Source organism: Haemaphysalis longicornis, unplaced genomic scaffold, assembly GCF_048455015.1.
Source record: "Haemaphysalis longicornis isolate Haplotype H1 unplaced genomic scaffold, Haemaphysalis longicornis Haplotype H1 scaffold_11, whole genome shotgun sequence".
Classification (NCBI taxonomy): domain Eukaryota; kingdom Metazoa; phylum Arthropoda; class Arachnida; order Ixodida; family Ixodidae; genus Haemaphysalis; species Haemaphysalis longicornis.
The window spans coordinates 31,760,221-31,776,160 of NW_027526214.1; positions in this window are offsets into that span (position 1 = coordinate 31,760,221).

Consider the following 15,940-nt stretch of genomic DNA (forward strand, 5'->3'; position numbering starts at 1 on the left):
GTGGGATTGTTTGCTTGCAGGCTGCATCCTGTAAACGAATCACCGGCTCACAGGTCTCAAGCACACCTGCTCTTCCAGCTGAAACCTGTAAATTACAAGTCGACTTTTTTTGCTAAGGTTGCTCTCTATTTTCCTCATGTCTCGCCAAGCTTTCGGCAGCATACTTTCTAGCCACATCTACCCTTCACGGCACGCTTCGCAGGCACAGTGTATTATTTTCCGGAAAACTGTGCCGAAGCTTTTCCTCTATCCACGTGTATACCCAGTTAACAAATTTTTTTCATGAATTTGCGCAAGCATTACATAGTCGAACTTCTGTTCTTGACTGGAACTGCGCCCAAACAACCTTACGAAGGGAACAAAACACGCACAACGCACAACACACTGCGTTGTGTTAGTTCTCTTCCCTTGGTTCAGTTTTTTTTGTGCGCAGTTCCAGTCATGAACCGTTTTGAACTAGCCCTGCTTTCCACTTTGCTTCAGAACTTGTGCTGACGGTGTTTATGAAAAAAAGCTTTCGATTTCTTCACTCACAGTAATCGGTACAATAAATATCACATATAATTGTCAATGTTCAAATCGTCAACGCTGGGTTTCAGAGTACTGAGTGTCCAGATGACAGAATGTTTTTGTGAATGGTGGAGTCGAGGTTTCTTAGGGTGATATGTGGTTTCCTCAGGGACACATTGTGGGGTCTTTTAGTTTTTTGTTTTCTGTAAACGAAATCAACGAGGCTGTAATTCGTGCATGAGAATTTTGCAGACGGTAGTAAAATATATATAATATAGCTTGTGATAAAGGTGTTCATCAATTCGAAAACAATTTACGTAAAAGTCAAACGCGGGGGAGAAAGTGTGAAATAAAGTTTAATTTAGACAAAACTGTGTTTCGGTGTTGGTGGGGTGACGGTTCGCTGACGGTGGTTGGGTGAATGGTATAGGTAGGGCGATGGCGAACTGTTAAAACGGCCTTGGCAACGGCTGATTTGAGATAGGTAGTCATCGATTTCACGGGGTCGAGTCAGGGAGAGGGCGAGGCGCATCGACAGAGAAACACCGGAGTGCGAGTCTCTTGTATGGGCAGCCATTCGTCTATATTCCTCTCAATTTAGACAATGCTATATTTTTCTCGCGTCCAGTTTACTGTTTGCATTATTTTGATGCATACTAAAACCTGCTGTATTTTTATTCTTTGGGTTTTGTCTATTACACCTTCACTGCAATGCCATCGAGGTTCTGTAGGTAATATAAGAATAATAACAGGCTCAGTATTGGGAAATAAATTACTAAAATATTACTCATTGCAATACGTGATGAGAAAAATGAAGGTACATCTAGCTGTATTTGCTGCAATATTCACAGAGGAAAGCATCTCACAGCGCATAACAACCTTGAAAGCTGACGAACATTGGTGTAACATAATATGGCCATGTTTTAAATGAATTTTCAATTTTTCTACGGCTACCCTCAGTAGGCTAATATCAGTAAAAAACAAAGGTTCTTTTAGCACTTATCGTTGTTGTGCGGTATAAACTAACTTGTAATTACAACAATACCAGTAATATACATCGGTGCAAAAAATGGGTTGTGAAAAAAAGCTAAAATGGCAGAATAAAACACGGCTGTGCCATGCCAACGAAGTACCACAAAAGCTGAATGCGTGCTTAGTCACCATCGCATCCAAAACATTATTGGCGCATACTCCTTTGCAAAGAGGATTCTGTGTACAAACACCGAAATATGACAATTGAGCATGCGAAACACATGAAAGGGTATAGCGCTACGGTTATTAGCTAATCGTGTTTACTCCGTTTGAACTTAGCATTGAAATTTTACAGAAAAAACACATGCTTTCGGATTACGGATGTGAGGCCCTTCCGATCGCAGTACTAGATTAGGTTTTTTTAGAGAAACTTTATCGCGGTCTCCTCAAGTAATATTTTTACGCTAAAATAGTAATAAAAAGAATATTAGGTTTTCTACAGAAACTTTATCCCGGTACTCAAGTAGTATTGTTACGTTACAATAGTAAAAAAATCGCAAAAGAGAAGAATTTCACCTCGCGGCTTTATCTTGAATCCCTGACAAATCAGGCCACCCAGCACACACTTAGGCGAACAACGGGATCACTTTCGCCCCTACTTTTCATTGTAAACAGGCCGCCCGTATGGGAGCCGAAACCTCTTTTTGGGGATTTTAAACATTCTTGGTCGGTGCCAGTTTTTATTGTCATGTGTTTTCCTGACCCGACGGGTTTCCGTCCAACCCTCGATTTCAACAACTGGGATACTACACCGCAGCTTGCAAACGTAGTATTTTGCTAAGTGAGAACGCCATAATGTGTTTTAGGAACCGCAAAGTATATATGGCTTTTTGGGAATTATTCTTGACATACATAAAACAATGTTTACGACTCAAGTAAAACATCCATTTGAGCAGACTGTGCTTCGATGAAACAAAGTCTCATGCATTGAGTGCAAGTAATGCATAGAGAAAATTTATGATTAACAAATTGTGCTTGTCGTGATGCAGTGTCGATTCACCTTTTCAGGAACATTGTGCAAGATGCCTACAATTTAATTATAGGCAAAGTTAATGTCAGCACCACGGCAGGTGTGATCTGCCATTGCCGAACATTTCAAGTGTCCAAGTTAGGAGGAATAGCGACAATGTAAGGACGTCTAAGCAATATGTTACCGTGTCGACCGTCGACGTCGGGTACCCCATAGTCATTGAGGAGCCACAGCGTCTGAATGTGGTAGAAGTACTCCGAAAAGTGAAGAACGTAACCGTTGTGCGGGTGGGATGGATGAAGACTGCTATCTGGAAGACATTCCTGCCCGATTACCTTTAGAGGTGTTGGTTGTGAAGTTCTATGTCCAGTAGAATTTTTGTCTGTCAATATATGCCTTGAATAAAAATTCTAAGGAACAGAAGCCACAGTGCTTATTATGCTGCGCGAGATGTGAAATTTGGTGTTGATTTTCCGAATACCTACGGAGTTACGATCGTCCGCGCCGATTATAAAATTCAAGTACTTTCGTGCCTATGCCCTTCATTTTTGAGGACCAGTTTTACTATTTACTATGCGTGCACGAACCCACGTTAGTGCCTCAATATTCGGAAGCGTTTTTCTGAGATTTATGTGCCTCAGCACTGACGCAGGCACTTTAGTGTCCCTTGCAGATCCCAATCCCGGCCACTGTGTAAAAGTAACGATTCTCGTTCCATAGGCTTCCATATCAATGGCTGCAAGTAATTATGAGTCGTAAACAGTACAGATGAACGTGCTGTGCTTCCACACTTCCTGAAGCTCTAATCATTTGAAGTGTGTACTCCGCTTACTATTTCGAATTTGGTAATTCTGAACATAATGACGCTCCCGTCCCTAAAATCCACAACTGCTTGTCACTATCAAAAAAAATCACTTCACCGTGATGACCTCTAAGCACTACAAGGCAAACTTGCTATTTACTCCTCAGTTATGGACTTCAGCCAAAGAAAGATCACCCCCTCCTTTGCTTAGAGCAGATACACAACACGGCGTAAACAAGGGGTGCGGAATTTTAAGTTGAGAAAACCATTATGGGGTATCTCCTTCACGCGACAAAGCAATGGCCGATAACAGCCGTTATAAGTTAGCACGAGGCGTCATTCGAGAATCTTCTTATTTTAGGGACCACAATCTTGGAGGAAAAACTGTATCAAAGAGGTTTTGTGGTGATTCCCGCCCTCTCAATTCAGTCACTAGAAGATGCGCATCAAATTGCACAAATACAAACCCTTTACTTCCTGACTTCTACCTCCTACTTCTCATCTGTGAAGTTACAGTGCAGGAATCGTCGAACTTGAATACGCACAAGCGCCAATGATCACACTTTTTTTTAACTAGACAGTCTTTCCAATTTTAACGGAAACTTCTTTGGACTGCACAAATCGCCTCAGTCTTTCAAGACGGTTCTAAACACCATTTTGCTACGACACAAATAAATATATGTTTGTGTGATCTGCCTGACATCTTGATGTGTGGGCATGCTTTTTTTAACCCAACGCAAGCCTATCTGCGGTGTTTGAATGCGGGAATGAGCTTTCATTCGTTTCAGTTTAAAGAAATACCGGTTTGGTGAGCGCTAAGCACTTCTGCTGGGAAAGAATAAGGCTGTAGTGTGCATCAAAGATCCATATACGCGCAAAGACTGGAGGAGATTCCGGACCTTGGTTCTGAGTTCCGTCGTTTTCATTCCAAATTCGGGGGTACACCTGCGGCTTGGACATGGATGCTCCACAAAGACACGTGTTTCATCTTTACTACACTTGGGTAAGCAACGTTTTAACAGCTATAACTCTTCCCGCAATCTGGTCCGATTCTTGACCAATATGGCCTCGGATGTTTTGATTTAGCCATTCACAAGCGTGGCTGGTTTTACGCGCCAGACATTTGTCTGGGTACCTCACCTTGGTCCATCAGAACTAAACAAATGCTTAAGAAATCTGGGATCCTTCTCGTAATCAAGAAAAGGGCGTAAACTAACGTCGCAGGTTCAGAGTGGGAGCAGCTTCAATTCATTAAATTTGAAAGTAATTTTTGAAAAGTATCCGGTCTCTGTTATGTTTCAACCACGTTCAGAGAAGCCACATCTTAGTTTTGCTTCACAACACTCCAAACAGTTAACACGGGTATTGCTGTTGCCTCTTTATAGCCAGCGCTGCTGACAAGTTTTCACACTTTGCGGGATAGCCCTTCAATGTGCAATCAAACCACTTAGAAAGGCAGGCTTTTATTGAACGGTGTTACTTGTGGCGAGCAAGAAAGTGACAAAAGAAGTCATGCCGGGGCAAAACAGACGTAATAATAAGAACGTGAACATGATTTGCGAGGCGCATTATCGCTTAATTCGAACGAAGTTATTTCACATCGATATAAGGAACTGGCAGTCTGATTTCATCTCCAAAGTGACCAATAATCTACGCAAGGGAACAAAAAAGATTGTTTAAAAGTACGTTTTCTCTTTACACCTTTCGCTCTACTAGATATAAAGTACCGTCAATTGTTTTTGTAAAATATTGAAGGCACATTCTTCGAGCAGCTAAACCGTCAAATCAGTCCGGTTTAACACGTACCTGTTTTAAAATGTGTAGTACCTTCTGCATATATGTATTTCTTTTTTGTCACTTCTGCGTTTTTTACCTAAACTAAATTGCCCTTAAAGTATTTGCACTATAAACATAGCGACAAGAATTATGATGATGGTGATGCGGACAATGATGATGATGAATATGATGGAAGTACTGGCAGAACGCCGACTGACGCAAAGAGCGCCTAGATAGTGATGATGATATTCCGCTAACCATGCATGGAGTGTGCCTATTTATGGTTCATTTTTACTGCCTATCTGCGCCCGTCTGTGCTATCTGCGCCCGGCTCTGTTATCCCGGCTGTGATAGCGAAGCGCATGTTCCATTCTTCATTTTTATGCCGCATGAGTTATCTCATTTCCATCAGGAGAGCGTTTTTCCGTTACGTCACTTGCGTGGAATGATCCTGTTTGATCTGTTATGTTCTGAATGTAAATCGACGGTTCGCCAAACTTTCGCACCGAAAAATTCCCTTGCCCTGCGGCAAATGCTATGTAGGGCAGACGGGGCGATGTGTAAATGACCGTCTGAGGGAGCATCGGGCTGCAGTTTCATCGCTTACTGGGGGGGGGGGGGGCACTTGGCCGACCACTGTAAGCGGTGTCATGGTTGTGTTCCAGCATTTGGCGCTACACGTGTCTTAGATAGCGGGCGCGACCAAGTAAAGCGCGAAATTTCTGAGGCTTTCTATATTCAAAAGGAGGCAGTTAACTGTATCAGTAAGCCTTCCATCGCTCTGACGCCAAAAGAGCTGAATTGTTTGCAAGGCCGCATGCGCGGGATGTAATTTGGTTGTGTGGGTCGTACGCATTTAGGATTGTGGACGGTTGTATCTCTTTTGTTTGTTTTTATCACTTGCAAGGTCTATCATCCTTGTCTGTTGGCATTTTCATATATTACGTGTTTCTTGTGTAAACTTTTCAGTTGAAGTCTAGCGAGTGTCCTGTCTGCTTCTTTCTTCGTCCCTGTCTGTTTTTTCGCTGGTAATATGCATCTAAGTCAACACCAACTAGCCCAACTTTCAGCCTTAACTGTTTTCTATCAAGAAAAATGCGTGGTCTTTGCCGTCGTGACATCTAGTAGGTGCTGAGTACATGCACCCTAACCCCCGCGTTAAGCCAAAAAGCGAGCCCACATCGTGGCAGTCACCGACAGCAAGGTCAACGCCAGAGTTTGGACTGCTTCCGGATAACGTTAAAAAAGATGTCATGAAAACCACCAAGATCAACGCGGGCACCATGACCAGCCCTTCCAATTCTGCCCTCGTTCTCCAATTACTCAGGAAGCCCGCTCATTCCAAGGGTCACCTTCAGGAGATGACCGAGCCTGGCTCGAGCAAGTCACACAGGTCAGGCTGTTTAACAGATGCGACGAGGCAGAGACGTGCAGCATGAATATGGTTCGAAAACCATGAGAGCTCCCTAAAATCTTGGAACGAATTCAGAAAGCAATTTTTGACGACGTCCACCACGGTTCTGCGAAAATAGCCGGCCGAGGTCTTGCTGCAAACATCTAGACACCACCATAATAAAAGCGTTGTTGTGATCTTCGAAGAGATGGAGGTACTTTTCAGATGTGCGGACCCTTGAATGGGGGAAGAAAAAAAGGTACGCTTCCTAATGCGTGCTGTGTAGGAGGAACTGTTTCTTGGACGTTTCCGCAATCCACCCAAAACCGTCGCCAAATAATGACCGAAGACAGCACCATTGAGGAAGCACTCCAAATGCGTACAAAGCAGTATGGCCGCAACTTTGCTGACACGCCCAATTCGAATTGTGTCAACAGCATACGTATTGCCACAGATAGCTTACGCGAGACTATTTGCGTATCGTGAGCAAGGAGCTGCGGAAACATCTCCACACGCCGACGCAATCACAAGTCGCCTCCCTTACCGATGTCATTAGAGAAGTGCCGCAAGCGCTGGGAACTACAACGACGACAAAACTACCCCTTCAGCCACAAGCCATGGCCTACGCGGCTCCTGTCCATCACCCTCGCCAACCTGCACCCTATCGTCACGAGGCTCCGTACCATATCCTCCAGTCGGCGGCCCGACGACCTGCTGTGCAACCCCATGCCCAAAGGAAGACCGACGTGTGACAAACATCCGATAATCGGCCGCTTTGCTACCACTGCGGAGAGACCGACCACATCTACCATCGCTGCCCCTGCAAGAGGCTCGGATTACGAGGTTTCTCCATCGTCGCACCACGCCCCCGACCCTACCAGCGCCCATCTGAGATCGAAGAATACCTTTCCAACCTCAGCTGTTTACCAGGCCGTTTGAACAGTTCGCCGCCACCCTAGCCATACCGGTAGCCTGGCCACTGTAGCAATGGTGAGCTCGCACGTTGAAGGTCCCCCAGTCCGCGCGGGGGGGAAACTAAAAGCAGCAACTTCTGGAGGTGAAGTCTTTCGCATTACCGATGAACGCAGGGATCATACACATTTTAGTAATGAGCTTCCCATCACTTTAGCGTTATACGATCGTCCACCATGGCGGTACACGACAACGAGAACCAATAGGACAGCGAAGGTTCGTTGCGTGACAGGCAAGCGGCAACCTCCGATACCACACAGTCTAAAGGTCAGTGCTTATTGCACACAGATGCAGCTCTCCTGCCGAACGGACGACATAGGGTTTTCGCAACTGCCACACACCAGAAAATAAAGGCTCGGGCGGTTATAGTACTGACAATGGAGACCTGCTGTTTCTGCAGCTCCGGGCTCTACATGAATCAGTCAATGCTGCAAGTGCATGTGATAACATCCGGAGATGCATATATACACGGACTCGCTAAGTGCTTGTAGCTTTTGAAGCAAGTGAAGAACACATATGAGTTCTGCCAACAGATTCACATCTTCCAGAAAGCACCACATCTAACGCTCTGTACACACTTGGTGCTGGCACGTAGTTTGAATATACGGAACCTATTAGCGGACCATCTACACCACTCTACTTCCCCACCTGACTCCTCCCTGGACCCTTGCTTGTGATATACGGGTGGAGAAGGTTTCTACCAGGTGGTCTCGTGCTGGGGTGGCCCTCTTAACTTCAGCCACTTGAATTTAGGGGCCCTCACAAGATGACCCAGGAACTTGTCCCACGTGTCTTTTTCCGGTGGTTGAAGCTGACGCCAATCATCTTTTGTGCACGTACACGATAAAAAGAACAAATCGAGACGGCGCGGTGAGAAAGATTGATCTTCGGTGGGATAAACCAGGCTACTACAACCACTGGGCGAACGAAGAGAGATTCTGCAGGTCGATGATAGACTTTCCGCACACAACTAGACTGCAAGCATAATTGTGTTGAAGATCATTATCATTAAATCTCCAGTGGAATTGAAGTCAGGAAGAAGAAGCTTTGCCTCGTACAGCCTGCAACCATCATTATCTAGACTTTTTCTGCTGTTCTTTTCTCAATAAACCTACGCTGTGGAGAAGTCCAGCGCTCTCTCGGTACAAAAAATTGTTCAGTGACAAGGATACAACTCCCGGCAACAGAGATAAGACAATGTGCCATTGAGAAGCAGTGAATACAGACGCGGAGGAGCAGCGAAGCAGTCTTTAGGAGACCAGAAGATCGCAGCAGGCGGAACACCCATGGAGCCAAAGGATCATCAAACATAGGCAAGATTTTCACGTTAGGATAATAAATTCCAAGGAAGTCGTCGCGAAGAAGAGAAGGGTATTGCGAATGCAAATCACGCAGCTAATTAATGCGTCATGGCTCAAATGCAGCAAGGAGTGGACAGACCACCTGATTGCCACGCAAGCCCAAATAAAGGCTATACCATAAAGCCGGCAGACGTCCAACGTTCCGATGGGTGGTTATTTAACGGAAGAAGTGAAGGACAGGGAGTTTCAGAGGGTGATAAAATATGACTTGAGTATAGCAGCCATCTCTTCGAAGATCGAGAACTATCTTAAGGAGGAAACTCAAGGCATGCTGTCAGCTCGAGCACAAGAAGATAGCGTCGAATCAGCGAGTCGTGCAAAGAACAGCCTGCACAATTCAACGGCGCTCGTGAAGACGCGGAAATAAAAAATGATTAAGTTTAGTAGAAATTTCCATGACTGAACTAGATTTTGGACGCAACAAGAATTAGCGGTTCACTTGGGGCCTAATATGAGCAATGGATGGATGTTCAACAAGCTCATGTCTAAACTGACCGGCAAAGCAGCTGCAGCGTTTTAAGGACTTCAGTACTCAGCCGAAAACAACTATGAGCAAGCGATTAATGTACCTTAAGAGACATTTGGAAGGCCGGAGCAATTGGTGACGTGCACAAGAACGAACGGTTAGGCCTAGATAAGGTGAAAGTGTATCATACGCAAGCTTTACGAAATCTGCTCCAAAAGCTGCAGAGAGAGAGAGAGACAAACTTTTATTTTAGTAATGAGCAGGAGGATATTCTTAGGGCCTCCACCCAGTGAGAGGCATCCTTATTCCAAGATGCCTTGGAGCTGGCTGGCCGACCGGGCCCGTTCCACCAGTCGGCGCTGGTCCGAGAGCTCGGAGCTGGTCAGCTGCTCCACCCACTGCTCATAGGTAGGGTTGGGATTTGGGGTTAGAGTGGGGGTCCGTTGACACTCCCATACCACGTGGTATAGGGTGCCAGCAACAGGGCAAAAGTTACAGGTGGCAGGGTATTGGGTGGGGTACATAGCGTTCAGTAGGGTGTTATGGGGATACGAATTGGTTTGGAGGCGCCGGAAAGTGGTTTCCTCGTCGCGTGTTAGTTGTGCATGAGGTGGCGGGAAGCGACGGCGGTCGTTTTTGTAGTGGGATAAGATTTCGGTGTATGTATGGATTGGTGCTGGCTTTGAGGCGCTTCGGTCATTGTTTTCTCCCTCTGAGGTAACGGCCCGGTGTGTATGAGCACGGGCAGCGGCGTGTGCCGCCCCGTTCCCTTCGAGGGACTGGTGGCCGGGTGACCAGAGGATGTTAATTTCTGGTAGTCTTTTTAGTTGCCGTAGAAGGTGCAGTGCTGGTTGAGAGATGCGGCCAATGAGGAAGTTTCTGCAGGCGGTCTGTGAATAGGTTATAACTGTAAGAAATTCCTCGCCTGTTGTAGCGGCAAGCGCGATGGCACACTCCTCAGCAGTCTCGATGGAAATGGTGAAAACGGTCGCTGCTGCCAGTTCTGCGCCTTGCGTGCTAACGACACAGGCTGCATGTGCTTTCTGATGAGGGTACGGCGATGCATCTGTGTACCGAGTGCATGGTAAATGGTGATTGTTCTTATGAATCAAGCGAGCTCGTGCAGTGCGCCGCTGTTTGTTGAAAACCGGGTGCATATTTCAGGGTATGGGGGCTACGCGGATGTGTTGCCGAATGTCTGCTGGGATTCGAATTTTCTCATCTTCTCGTGGTGGGACGTTGTAGTGTAGACGGAGAAGTGTTGCTCTTCCTGTGGGCGTTATCTGTAGTCGGCGTATCTGAGATGCGTGGTGGGCCTCTTGTATTTCCTGCCAGGTATTGTGGACCCCTAGCTGCAAAAGTTTTTTGGTTGCCGTGCTGATTGGGAGCCCAATAGCGGTCTTGTAGGCCTGGCGTATGGTTGCGTCGAGTTTCCGTATTTCTTGTGGTCTCAGGGCCAGGTATGGCGTGCCATACGCAATCCTACTGATGAGAATGGCTTGGACCATGCGTAGGGTGTCGTGTTCACGAAGTCCGAAGCGACGATTGGAGACGCGGCGGATGATGTGCATGAGCTGGTTGAGTGTACGCTGTAATGGTGGTAGGGCTTGTAAGCCAGATCCATCTCTAGGTATAATGAGCCCCAATATCCTAAGGTAAGGGACATTAGGGACAGGGTGATTATTTATGTATAATTCTGGTTCTGGTATACTGTGTGCGCTCTTGCGGGTAGATCTCTTGCTGAGCGTTAGTAAACCAGACTTTTCGGGGGCGCACTCCAGTCCTCTGGATTGGAGATATCGTTGGGCGGTGTCAATTGCCATTTGAAGTGCCTCTTCCTGATCTCCAATTGATCCAGTGGGTGTCCATAGCGTGAGGTCGTCCGCATAGAAAGCGTGTCGGAGATGCGGAATATCTTGGAGCAGGGGTGGGATGTCCTTCATGGCAAGGTTAAAGAGTAGGGGTGAAATAACCGAGCCTTGAGGTGTTCTTCGGGGAATTGCTGAAAAAGTGTCGGATCGCAGATGGCCGATGCGTACAGTGGCGGTTCGGTTGCTAAGAAATGCCGCGACGTAGCTGTAAAGTCTGGGCCCGCAGTTGGTAGTAGCTAGCCCTTGTAGGATGGCTTGGTGCGTGACATTGTCAAATGCCCCTTTTATATCAAGTGCGACAATAGAATATTTGTGATTGTTCGAGAGTTTCAATAGTATGTCTTCTTTAAGCTGCAGCAGGATGTCTTGGGTAGAGAGATGGGGCCGAAATCCATACATGGTGGTTGGGAAGTAGTTATTGTCCTCTATGTAATGGGCGAGACGATTGTGAACCATATGCTCAAGGAGTTTGCCCACGCACGATGTGAGAGAAATGGGACGGAGGTTTTTGAGTGTGAGGGGTTTTCCGGCCTTGGGAATTAGCGTGATATCAGCATGTTTCCACTGTGGCGGGAGAGTTCCTTTCATCCAGTGTTCATTCATATATGCGAGCAGATTTTCAAGGGCGATGGGGTCCAGATTGCGCAGAAGTTTGTTGGGGATCTTATCCTGTCCAGGAGTGGTGTTCCTTGTTAGGCCGTGTATCGCGGCTTCAATTTCCTGAATGGTGAAAGGCGTATCCAGTTCTTGGTTCGGTTGACCGGTGTACTGCAGTGGCGGCTGTACCTGTGTAGTGGGCTGAGCTTCGAATGATTTCTGCAGCTCTTGCAGCAGGTCTTCATCTGTTCCGGGGTGGTTGTGGATTAATATTTTAAGCTTGTGCGCAGTCGTGGCTTTTGATTCTTTGGAGCCCATGAGGGAACGGAGAAGGTGCCAAGTTCTCCGGGTGCCGAGAGTTCCTTGGAGCGTATTGCAGAATTGGTTCCAATTTTGCTGGCTTAGTTGTCGAGCATATTCTTCTGCTTCTTGTGTGAGTAAGGCTATACGAGTGCGTAGTTTCCGGTTGGTCTTGCGCCTTTTCCACCTCTTCAGAAGGCCGTTTCTGGCGTCCCATAAGTGCTTGAGGTGGTTGTCTATGGCCGGATTGTCTTCGGTAAGAGGAAGCTCTTTTGTGTGCTTGGCGAATGTCGTGATAATCTCAGCGGCCCAATCCTCAATATTTTGGATTGACTTAGTAGGCGAGTCTTCTCTGAAGGCCTTCCAATCAGTAAGTCTGGCTGTACCAATTCTTTGCCTGGCGTTTTTGTGATGAGCGATTCGGAGTTGTATAATGTGATGGTCGCTTCCTAGTGTTTCGTCTAGGCACGTCCATTCGTCATTCTTGATGTTGTAAGTTAGGGTTAGGTCGGGTGAAGTATCGCGGGAGACGCTGTTTACAATGCGCGTGGGTGTGTCTGGGTTGTTGCATAAATGAAGACGATGCTGTTGAATTGCGTCATCGTTTCACCCATGATTGAGGACCTCAAACGCTACATCCACGGACTTGTTTCGGACCTGAACGCGAAAATTCAAGCGGTTGACACACGCGTTGCCGCACTCGAAATTACCCAGAGGAAAAAGCGCGTTGCCGCACTGGAGATTACAAAGAGGAAAAAACGCAAGAAACCCAAACAAGGCGCTCGCCCACATCCCACCGGGAGAACAGCACAGCTCAAAGATGATGGGGACACCCCCTTCCTCTCCGCCTAAAGTCGCCACCCCACCGACCACCCTCATATGGCAATGGAATTGTCGCTCATACCGTAGCAAGAAATCATCACTCCTTCATTTCACTCAACAACACCGACCCGATATCATCGCTCTACAAGAAACAGACACCACCAACGTCACCCTCAGAGATTATACCACATACACTACAGACACCCTTGCCCACACCGCCATCCTCGTACGCACCGATCAAACAGCCCAACAACACACCCTCCCCACCAGCATCGATTACACCTTCGTGGAGGTCATCCCCCGAAAAAAGACGCACTCAAGTCTATTTGTCCTGAATATCTACAGCCCACCCGCTGCTCTCCTGTCAGAAATTGACAAGCTCTTCCGAGAAGTAACACGGCGCACTAAGGGACATAAATTATTAATACTAGGGGATTTTAATGCCCATCACATGATGTGGGGCTACCATCGAAACGATCGAAAGCTGCAGATACACACACTGACACGGCAGGCTTTCGGAGTGAACACAGATTGCTACGCTGAATTGTTGATTCCAGGACTGAGGAAGGGTATGCCATCATAGCTTCTGATCCAGTTCAAACCAAAGGAGGCATCCGGAAACAGGTCGACGACTAGCAGCGAAGAAGCGATGCCATCAATTGAAAAAAAAAGTTGCGACACGCAGCAAAGAACGATAGAATTTATACGAGAACCCGTGTGCTTGCGCGAGGAAGCTCATCGGGTGGAGGAGGAGAACAAAAAACAGTACAGGATCTAAGGAGGAGAACAAAAAACAGTACAGCACGACCGCTTGTTAATACAGCTCTGCACACAAGGTCGGCTTGTTCACCAAGCAAACTAACCACCTGAACGAAGACAGCACGCGAAGAATACCTATTCAAGAGAACAATAAACTGATAATCTGGAACAGGTCAAGTTACGATGTACTCGACGGAATCATACGGCGTGGATTTGGACAGCAATTGTGGTTTGCAAGAGATGCAAAGGCCGCCATGGACTATCGATATGCAAGGCAAAAGACAAGAAGAGACAGAAAACCACCATAGTGGAGCAAACAGCCACGTCACAGGTGCAATCAGTGCGAAAAGCGACTAGAAACTGCGTGCTGCTGCCGACATATCGGAACAAAGAGTCTACAGCAAGAAAAGTTAGGAATTGAATTCTTTGGAGGGAACAAAAAATTTAAATATCTGGACGTCTTGAAGGTGACAGTAACAATGGAGCTTCGAGTTCGAAACAAGTTTGAAACGAGTATGAAACAAGATGCCTTCAGACAACCGGACTTCTCATCGGGTAAGAACACTCCTGGGAGTTCGTCATGGCACAAATACAACTCATCGATAACCGACTAGTCGCAACCGAGACAACACCTGCTTCGATAGTGCATGGACCAGTGAGCGAAAGTATGTTAAGACTGACAGAGTCCCCAGCAGTGATGGTACACGAGGTTGACGCAAGTAACTTGGAGGTGAAGTTAGAACAGGAAAGATATTGGAGCTCAGGAGCCATCAGATTCCAAGCAAGGACTAGCCAGATGGACATAGGTATTATGGTGGCCGAAATATTCGAGCAGTTGACAGAAAATGGGCCCTATTAGGTGAAATTGCAGTGGAAGGAACCATCGACATGGAATCCAACAAGGACACTGCAAGGAAACGACTCATTCCGCTGACAATAAGGTTAAACAAGATCGAAAAGCTGATCGATAGGTATGACAAGGCCATCTCAGAATACTTCAGTTCAGCAGTTGCGGAGCCAGTGAGATAAAGTTTATGATGCAGGTCCAATAATGTTAATACATGCCGCACCACCTGGTATTACGGAAAGACAGAGAAAGTTTGAGTCGGTTTTGATGCCTCATCAAGCTCAATCAAGGAAAAGTCATTTATGAACCATTGGGAGCCGGTTCTTATTTCAACGAAGATGTGCTTTCGCTACTTCTGAAATTTCGGAAAGAAAAAGTAGCTCTAATAGGTGACCTTGAGCAACAATTTGTGCAATTAGAACTTCATGGAAATAACGAAAATTTATTACGATTTATTTCGTGCAAACACGACGCTGAAGGCGAGATGACCAATGCAGTCGAAATGGGAGAATGACCAGTCACATTTACAGCACCGCCAAGCACGTTCCTCCTAGTGGGGACAATTAAACATCAGTTGGAGCAAACTAAAATAAATTCCTAATTAGCACAGAGAAGCTGATGAAGGGAATTGTCGACGACGGGATTTTTGGAGCAAATAGCGTTGAGGAAGCTGTTAAGCTGTACAACGAATCCAAAGACATTTCTCAAAGAGCATCAATGAACCTCCCGAAATTGACTAGGAATAAAAAAAGTTCAATGAGATAGACAACAATGAAATGGAAACAGCCAACCAAGAAACACGATTGATAGGTGTCACGAACTGTTGGCCACCGCTTAACCAGCGCTGCCAGTCTACGCTGCGCGCGCCTTCAATCTGATCTCCCTCTTCCTCTTCCCTCACCTTTCGTTCTGATAAAAACCTAAGCCGGACAATAAACGTTCTCTTTTTGCCCTGGCCACTCTGTTCGTGCATTTCCGGGCGCGGCCCAGCCGCGGGGCAGGTTGCAACAGTGGCGACGAGTATTTCAACAAAGAACGAGACCCATCTGCTTCCTGAAGGCGGGCAAGCAGCCACCACATCGACAGGCATGAGTCACCGCCTCCCGGAATTCAGCGACGAATCAGATAAGTGGCAAGCGTACCTCGTGAAGGTTGAGGCATATTTTGAAGCAAATAAAGTCACTGACGATGCCAGGAAAAGAGCCCTGTTGTTTGCCGCACTTGGGTCGCGAACGATTGATGTGCTATGCGGTAGAGTGGCACCGCAGAAGCCAAACGCACTCGGCTACGATGCCGTCGTGAAATTTTTAGGCGAGTATTATGACCCACGACGAAACGAAATTTCAGAAAGCTTCAAGTTTTTCCACCGAAACCAGCAGGAAGGAGAGTCTGTTCACGCATTCATTGTGGAAATACGGCGCCTAGCCCATAACTGCAACTTCTCGTCCATGCTGGATAGGAT